This window comes from Beta vulgaris, chromosome 5 (assembly GCF_026745355.1).
Source record: "Beta vulgaris subsp. vulgaris cultivar EL10 chromosome 5, EL10.2, whole genome shotgun sequence".
NCBI classification, from domain to species: domain Eukaryota; kingdom Viridiplantae; phylum Streptophyta; class Magnoliopsida; order Caryophyllales; family Amaranthaceae; genus Beta; species Beta vulgaris.
Window position 1 is genome coordinate 55,395,408 of NC_079206.1, and position 8,571 is coordinate 55,403,978.

Consider the following 8,571-nt stretch of genomic DNA (forward strand, 5'->3'; position numbering starts at 1 on the left):
ATCGCATTTCTGGTAAAGTAATAATCATCTTTAGGTCCGTTTGTTTCCACTTGGGCTCCGTTTGTCTGGGTGTAAAATATTTTTAATGTAAAATGACTTTTGCGGAAAACAATTTACAATAGAAAACACAATTCCAAAATTAGTTTATGTTGTTTGGTTCTATGTAAGAAAAATAATGAAGCGAAAGAAAAAATAAAAGGGAAAATAAGGAGGTAGTGCAAGGAGTGTACAAGAAATAAAAGGAAAAGGAAGGAAAATAGTTTTCCCTTCATTTTGAAGAGAAAATGATTTTTCATCAATGGAGATTTTCCATCATTGGAAAAACAATATTACTCCTAGGGTAAATTATTTTACACTTATTTGCAAACCAATCAATGTAAAACTGAAAATAAATGAAAATAGTATTCTAGGAAAATGTTTTATACCTTTTAAACAAAGCTTTGATTTCTACTAAGCGAGCATTATCTTTATTGGCCAAATTGGTTATTCACTTATTAAAACTGACATTTTTACCAACTAAAAATGATTTCTTGTAGTTATGATGAATGTTTTACTTATTATTAAATCCTACATGTTAAATATGTTTCTTCTTTTTTACTGTTTTTCTAGTGTATTGTTTTATGAAATTTACAAAGTTCTGGACGTACTCTGGAGTGTTAGATAAAATTAATTTTTATAATCATCCTGAAACTGGTTTTTATTAGTAAAACTTATTCTTGCTAATTGAAATTGATCTATTTTTTCTCTAACAATTTCATATTGTATGTTAAACTTGGTAAGGCATCAAGTTGGTCAACATCGGTAATTGGAGGGTCAATGCCTCAAAGAAGGGCAAGGTTGTATCAAATAAAATTTTAAAGTTTTTATATATTCTCGGGAAAATTTTAAAGGTTGTTTCTCGCAAAATGTAGTATATATGATAGAAGCGTAATACATGTATCTTCCACTCGCAAAACCTCATTAAGGAGGAGTGCCTCCTCAAAGCATGGGCTTTATATAAAGAGAATGAACCCTAGCATGGGACGGACAAAGTGATATGTTTTTGGGATTGATGTGCATAAATGAGTTAAACGAGTTAGAATAAGTTAATTTTCAGTTCTAAATATCAACCTACCTAACCCATATAATCAAATGGATTAATTAGCGGACTCCATGATTTAAACGAGTTGAAAATACATATTTTAAGCCATATTTTTTAAGTTCGAGTTGAGCTATCGTATTGGATCAAATTTACTAGTACTACACTGATGATACACCTATACAACTATATTGAAAGGTGTGCATAAGGAAGCCTATGTGACACGTGGCACTCTCCTCAAATTTCTGATGCAAATACTTTATGTCCATGTGTATTCTTCACTTAAAAGAATATATTGTGTATGTAAGTGTAAGTTATTGAACAAGTGACATTTGAAATGAAAAGTAAGAGTTTAACCATCAATACACTATGACTTTATTGTCTAATGTTTCAAATAAAATATAATAAAGTCTTGTAATAATTATAGTTAACTAAAAAGACTTAAACAAGTATATACATCTCCAACACTCTTATTACATAACTAACAAGAGACTATTGATGTCATATTCTCTCACCACAATTCCTTTTAAGGTATTATTTTCAAACTCATACCTTTCAAAAAAATTTTAATCATCATGTTGTGAGGTAAAATTTTCAATTTCTTAATGGACAAAAAATACGAAGAGGAGCAAAATAAATTATGAAATTTAAGAATAATAACATATTTGTTTATTGTAACTGACCCGAGGTATGACTCGGACAAAAAAACTAGTTACTATATATTTACATATACCTCATCCAAGAAATATATCTGATTTTTTAGAAAGACAAATAACAATTAATGTATTGAGTCAGATGATGTGTTTATTATTCATCGATTATTTACTCCAATCCCCTTAGTTTTGATAGTCGATTTGGGCTCTCTTGAGCTCGTTTCTTGTGGATTTGATGCGTTTGGAGCTCTTTTCGTGCGTGGCATGTTTTGATGCAGATTAGGCACTTTCTGCCTTTATGTAAGTCGTGACACGGAAGTCCAATGGTCACACAAGGTCCAAGGAGTATCCGGAAGATTGCACGAACGATTCAGTTGGATTGCACGAAGAAAAGACAAGAAAACACATTCGCCTAGTCGACCGGGTGAACCACAAAACCTGAGTTGTTGCTGCATATTCATTTCGCCCGGCCAACCGGGCGACCAAATGGAGAAAAGCGTTTATGCGCCCGACCGGATCAAGAAACCCAAAGCTACCAACACTCACTTCGCCCGGCCAACCGGGCGACCAAAGGGGGAAATTTGCTTACGCGCCCGACCGAGTGGATTTGTTTTTTTGTTGTAAGTTGTCAATCACCATCGCCCGGTCGACCGGGCGGTTGCTTGGGACGGGTTTTTTCGCCTTTTTTAGCCGGTTTTGTAAAAAGTATAAATAGGTTTTAGTATTTTCGATTAGACTATCTTATTTTTTACGTTTTTAGGGCTAAACACTTAGTTTTTCTCTCTCTAGTTTTGTATGAACTTTTACATTTGAAGATTATAGAGATCGTTGATTTCCTTTTCATTGTTCTTCAATCATTCGGTATTCCTCTTTACTTTCTTTAATTTAATGAATTCTTTTACTTTGATCATGTTTGTTGAGTTTATTAGTATCATGAGTGAGTAGTATATTTCTAGGGCTTAGAGAGGGAAGCCATGTTTATACCTTTTTGATTGTGGTTTGATGTTCTTCGATAATTGGATTGAATTAGAATAATTCCTGTTGATTTGTTATGATTTTTTGATTCATGTAATTGCGCAATATCATGAGTTATGTTTAGCTAATAAGAATTAGAATCGAAAGATCGTAGTCATTAAAGGCTTATTACAATAAGTAGATTTGATTATGTTGAGCGACCGTACTGGCATATGTTAATTTAAGAGTTGTTGATGCCTGACCAAGGATTAACGAAATACTCTAGTTATTCGAACCTCAATCCGAGTATTGGTGAACTATATTGTAGTGATTAGATTGGTATAAGCATGGTGGACCGATCAATTCCCCTAGGTTTTTAATTATTTGATAAACTTACATCATTTTGTGTTCTAGTTTACTCTAGTTTAGTTATTAATTCTTCAATCGATTTTCTCTCTTGATGTACTTAAATAATTGAGCATAAATCTGCAGAACTCCTCTCCCCGTGGATCGACCCGTATTTGCCAGTTTCTGCTAACCAGGCACCGTGCACTTATGGTATATTTTAAAACCCATCAAGTTTTTTGCGCCGTTACCGGGGAGACGACTAGTTTCTATAGCTTTCTGATTAATTATTTAAACTATTTCTGCTATCTCATTGGAATTTCTTGTTCCAATTGAGGCCATCTCACTGCACATTTCTCTTTGTTTCTTTTATGCCCAGGTTTAAAAGAACAGGTACTCTAGAACCAACTGATCCTGATCTTGAGAAAACCCTCCGGCAACTCAAGAAGACACAAAAGAAGAAAAAGCAGTCTGCTAATCAGGAAAAAACCACGGAAGAACCAACAGAACAAATCATGCCTCCTAAGTCATTGAAGTCTTATGGGGTACCTTCTCCTGGCAATGTTCCCACTGGCCCTACTATGCCTGATATACGGGCAACTAACTTTGAAATCAAGCCTGCTCTCATTAATATGATCCAACAGAATAAGTTTGGCGGGCATCCAGCTGAAGACCCTGCTAATAATATACAACGGTTTCAACAACTCTGTTTTACCGTTAAGCACCAAGGGGTCACTCCTCATCAGTTGAAGGTCATGGTATTTGAATTTTCATTAAAGGTAAAGGCACGTAAATGGCTGAATGATGTTAATGAAACTGAGTGGAGTGCTATCTCTGACGCATTCCTGAAAGAATACTACCCTCCCACCAAGACTGCAGAAATAAGACACAAGCTTGCTACCTTCCAACAAGAACCCGATGAAACACTGAAGGAAGCATGGAATAGGTTTAAGGATCTGCAAAGAGAATGCCCACACCCCAATCTGGATAAGTGGTTCATCACCCAAGCATTCTACAATGGTCTACAACCTCATATCAAGAGTACAACTGATTCATCTGCAGGGGGTGTCTTCCTAGATAAGGGGGTAAATGAAGGATACAATTTTCTGGCCAACTTAGCAGCGAATGATCATAGTTCCTCCAGGACTATTACAAAGAAAAAGTTGGATGCTGATGCATATGCCTTATTGTCTTCACAAGTAGCATAGTTGAGCATGAAGATGGACTCACTGAAATCTTCGCAGTCTAGTACTCCTCCCATGAGTATTAATGCGATGTCTTCCATGGCCCCTATTACTTCTTCCTTTTGTCAAGTGTGTGGTGTTCAAGGCCACTTTGGTCATGATTGTTGCTACAGTCAACCTGATCTGAATCAGATGGAGCATGCAAATGCTTTTCAGCAGATACCACACAACCCCTACTCTAACACTTACAACCCAGGTTGGAGAGATCATCCTAATTTTTCCTACAAGAACAACAATGTTCAGAATCCTCAACCTCCACCACAATCTTCCTACCAACCATCACATCAAAACCCACCACAACATGCTGCTAGACAACCGTATTATCAAGGGGCTCCTCAGAACCCCCCTCTTGGTTTCAATAGGCCTTCACACCAAAGATATCAGCAGCAAGTTTCTCATAATGCCAGCTCTCAAGAGTCTACTATGTCTGATCTAATGAAAATGATGTTTTCTATGTAGAAAAATCATGAGGAGAGCATCAAGGAGTTGAAGAACACCACCAAACACTTGGAGACTCAACTTGCTCAGGTGGCTGGAAATAATGCACAGAGGCAACCAGGTCATTTGCCGGGGCTACCAATTCCTAAAGAAACTGCTAATGTTGTCACTCTTTGAAGTGATACACAGTATGATGCCCCACCTATGCCTACTAATGATTCAGCACCTCCAGTTCAGAATGATGATGTGAATGAAAATGAAGGTGAGGATAGCTCCAGAACTGAAGTTGAGCGCGGGAGAGTAGATGAAGCAGAGAAACGCAAGGAGAAGGTTACTCATTCTCCTACTCCACCACTACCTTTCCCCCATAGGATGCAAAAATTTTCAAAGGTCGATCAACAACTTGGCAAATTTATGTCTATGGTCAAAAATCTTGAGGTAACGGTTCCTTTCACTGATTTAATTTCTCAAGTACCAATGTATGCCAAGTTTATGAAAGATATGATTACTAATAAGAAAGATTTTGGTGGGGTAGACCGAGTTGCTATAACTGCAGAATGCAGCGCTGTTCTGCAAAATAAAATTCCACCAAAACTAAAAGATCCTGGTAGTTTTTCCATCCCTTGTCATGTGGGTGCTTTGTTTATAGATAAGGCTTTGTGTGATCTAGGTGCTAGTGTATCTGTTATGCCTTTATCTATCTGTAATAAACTGAACTTGGGTGCTTTGTACACAGATTACTCTGCAGATGGCAGATCGATCCGTGAAATATCCTTTAGGTATTCTAGAGGATGTACCTGTTAGAGTTGGAAAATTCTACTGTGGATTTTGTAGTACTTGATATGGAAGAAGATAGTCAAATTCCCATTATTTTGGGTAGACCTTTTCTATGTACTGCTGGTGCTGTTATTGATGTAAAATCTGGCTCTTTGACTTTGAGTGTTGGTGATGATAGTACTGTTACTTTTAAGTTAACCAATGCTATTAAGTCTCCTATGCTTGAGCACACATGTTGCAGGATTGACATACTCGATGAGATCTCTAGAGTTAGTTTTTCACAATTTCTGTTATATGAATTATTGGATACAAGTCTTGATCTGAATGATGGCCTTGACGTTGAAAAGGTAGCAGATTGTAAGGTAATGGAGACTATTTGCTCTACTTCCGAACCACATGTAAAGAAGTTAGAACTTAAACCTTTACCTTCTCACATCAAATATGCATTTCTTGATGATGCTGAGGAATGCCTTGTGATTGTCAGTACTAAACTCATAGATAGCCAGCTTTCACAACTTCTTTCAGTGCTTCGCATGCACAAGAAGGCTATTGGGTATAGTATTGATGATCTAAAGGGTATTAGTCCTGATTTTTGCATGCATAGAATTAACTTGGAAGAAAACCACCTCCCTTGCATACAACCCCAGAGACGTTTGAATCCTAATATGCAAGAGGTTGTGAAAAAGGAAATTATGAAACTACTTGACGCGGGCATCATCTACCCTATCTCATATTCTAAGGGGGTGAACCCGGTTCAAGTTATTCCTAAGAAGGGGGGGGGGGCTACTGTTGTTAGAATGATAGGGATGAACTAATTCCTACTTTTACTATTACAAGTTGGCGGATGTGTATTGATTATTGCAGATTAAACACTGCCACTCTGAAAGATCATTTTCCTCTCCCTTTTATTATTCAGATGCTAGAAAGATTAGCAAAACATAACTTTTTTCTGCTATTTGGATGGTTATTCAGGTTTCTTTCAGATTCCCATTCACCCAGCCGATCAGGAGAAGACGACGTTCACTTGCCCTTACGACACTTTTGCATATCGCAGAATGCTATTTGGTCTGTGCAACGCCCCTGCCACATTTCAGAGATGTATGATGGCCATTTTTCTGATTTCATCGAGAATATCATGGAGATATGTATGGATGATTTTAGTGTTTATGGTTCTGACTTTGATGTGTGTTTGCATAATCTCTCTAAAATTATGAAACGTTGTTCCGAGGTTAATCTGGTTCTTAATTGGGAAAAGTGCCACTTCATCGTGAATGAGGAGTGGTACTTGGACACCTCATATCGGAGCGTGGCATCCAGGTGGACAGAGCAAAAATTGAGATGATTGAGAAACTTCCTCCTCATGTGAATGTCAATAAGGGAGTGAGGAGTTTTCTGGGTCATGCGAGTTTCTATCGCAGATTTATAAAAGACTTTTCAAAAATTGCAAAAAACCTTACTCAATTGTTGCTCAAGGATGCCACTTTTGATTTTACTGATGCGTGTGTGGAGTCTTTTGACAGGATTAAGGAAGCATTGATCACTACCCCTATGATACAACCTCCGGACTGGAGTCTCCCTTTCGAGATCATGTGTGATGCTAGTGATTATGCAGTTGGTGCTATGCTTGGTCAACGGAAAAACAAAGTCCTCCATGCCATCTACTATGCCAACAAGACCTTAGATTAAGCCCAGGTCAACTATGCTACTACAGAGAAAGAGTTGTTGGCCATTGTTTATGTTCTTGACAAGTTTCGGACCTACCTCATAGGTTCGAAAGTGATTGTCCATATTGACATGCTGCGCTGAAGTATTTATTAGCCAAGAAAGAGGCCAAACCACGACTTATACGATGGATACTCTTATTATAAGAGTTTGATTTGGAGATCCGCGACAAGAAGGGTGCTGAGAATGTAGTTGCAGATCATCTTTCCCGGTTGAGATTTGAGTCAAGTGCTGACGGTCCCATAGATGATGCTTTTCCAGATGACCATCTTTTTGCTGTGTCTACTCAATCATCATGGTATGCTGACTTTGCTAACTATTGTGTTAGTGGTTCTCATCCTCCTGATTTGACTTACCAACAGCGGAATAAGTTTTATCATGATGCCCAACATTATTTTTGGGAAGACCCACTCTTATACAAGAAGTGCTTAGATGGCTTATTCCGACGATGTATTGCTGATTGGGAGATAGTTGGGATTCTCCAACATTGTCATAGTATGCCTTGTAGTGGACATATTGGCTCACAAGCTACAGCTTATAGAGTTCTCCAGAGTGGTTTTTATTGGCGCGGCCTACTATTTTTGAAGATGCTCGTGCCTTTTGTCTTTCTTGTAATGAATGCCAACGAATGGGTAATATTTCAAAGAGACAAGAGATGCCACAGATGGGAATTTTGGAGATTGAACCATTTGATGTATGGGGCATTGATTTCATGGGACCTTTCCCTTCTTCTTGTGGACACAGATATATATTGGTTGCTGTGGATTATGTGACTAAGTGGGTTGAAGCTGTGGATTCCATTACCAATGATTCTAAGGTAGTCATGAAGCTTTTCAAGAAGGTCATTTTCCCTCGATTCGGAGTCCCGAGAGTCTCGATCAGTGATGGGGGGTCTGACTTTCATCAGAGAACCTTTAAAGCTTTACCGAAGAAATATGGAGTCACTCATAAAGTTGGTTTAGCTTATCATCCTCAGACTAGTGGTCAAGTTGAAGTCTCCAATCGTCAGATCAAACGCATCTTGGAGAAGGTAGTCAACAAGTCAAGGAAGGATTGGTCATAAAAATTGGATGACACTTTGTGGGCTCTGCGAACTGCTTTTAAGACACCTCTAGGAACCACCCCATATCGATTAGTCTATGGCAAAGCTTGTCATTTACCAGTTGAAATGGAATATCTCTCAGCTTGGCCAGTTAAAGAAATTAACCTGGATTTGGAGGCTGTAGGGGAGGCAAGACTTCTTCAATTGAATGAGTTAGATGAGCTTCGACTGGAAGCATATGAAAACCACAAACTTTACAAGGAGCAAACAAAGAGATTTCATGACAAGATGATTGTGAAGCGGGAGTTTCATGTTGGT

At 37.9% G+C, this 8,571-nt stretch overlaps 1 non-coding gene across 1 annotated transcript; it reads right to left on the reverse strand.

Annotated features, from left to right (window-relative positions):
* Window positions 1–3,908: 3,908 nt before the first annotated feature.
* Window positions 3,909–4,015, reverse strand: LOC125498067 (small nucleolar RNA R71). Its single transcript, XR_007274832.1, has one exon. It is a non-coding gene; the product is annotated as a small nucleolar RNA R71 (small nucleolar RNA).
* Between the last annotated feature and the right edge of the window lie 4,556 nt (window positions 4,016–8,571).